Consider the following 436-nt stretch of genomic DNA (forward strand, 5'->3'; position numbering starts at 1 on the left):
CAAGCTACTGCAGAAAAATGGTCTCATTCCTGATGAACAGGGATAAATAATATTCATGGAATTTGCGCAAAGGTACCAATTATTATTATTATATAATAATTATGTGCAGACCTGATTTTGCACTCTTGCAGAAGACACTGTCCCCTATCAGTTGTTCACAGTTTGTTCTTTTGAATAATGTTGACACTGGGGACTTTCGCATTACGTCTAAATGTCCTACATACATGTATTAGACTGCAGTTGTTCATAGTAGCATACATGTAAGTCCACTTGCACTACAAGTGTTGTGCAACATTTCACAGTTAGCAACATTTAGGTATGACAATTTCATGACAGTTTCATGATAGTGTGTAAGTCCTGTGACTTGCGCAACAAATTATGTTGTAACTTGTGCAATCATTTAGGTACAACTTATCAAGGCTAATGTATTACAAAC

Source organism: Patiria miniata, unplaced genomic scaffold (genome assembly GCF_015706575.1).
Source record: "Patiria miniata isolate m_02_andy unplaced genomic scaffold, ASM1570657v1 HiC_scaffold_2, whole genome shotgun sequence".
NCBI classification, from domain to species: Eukaryota; Metazoa; Echinodermata; class Asteroidea; order Valvatida; family Asterinidae; genus Patiria; species Patiria miniata.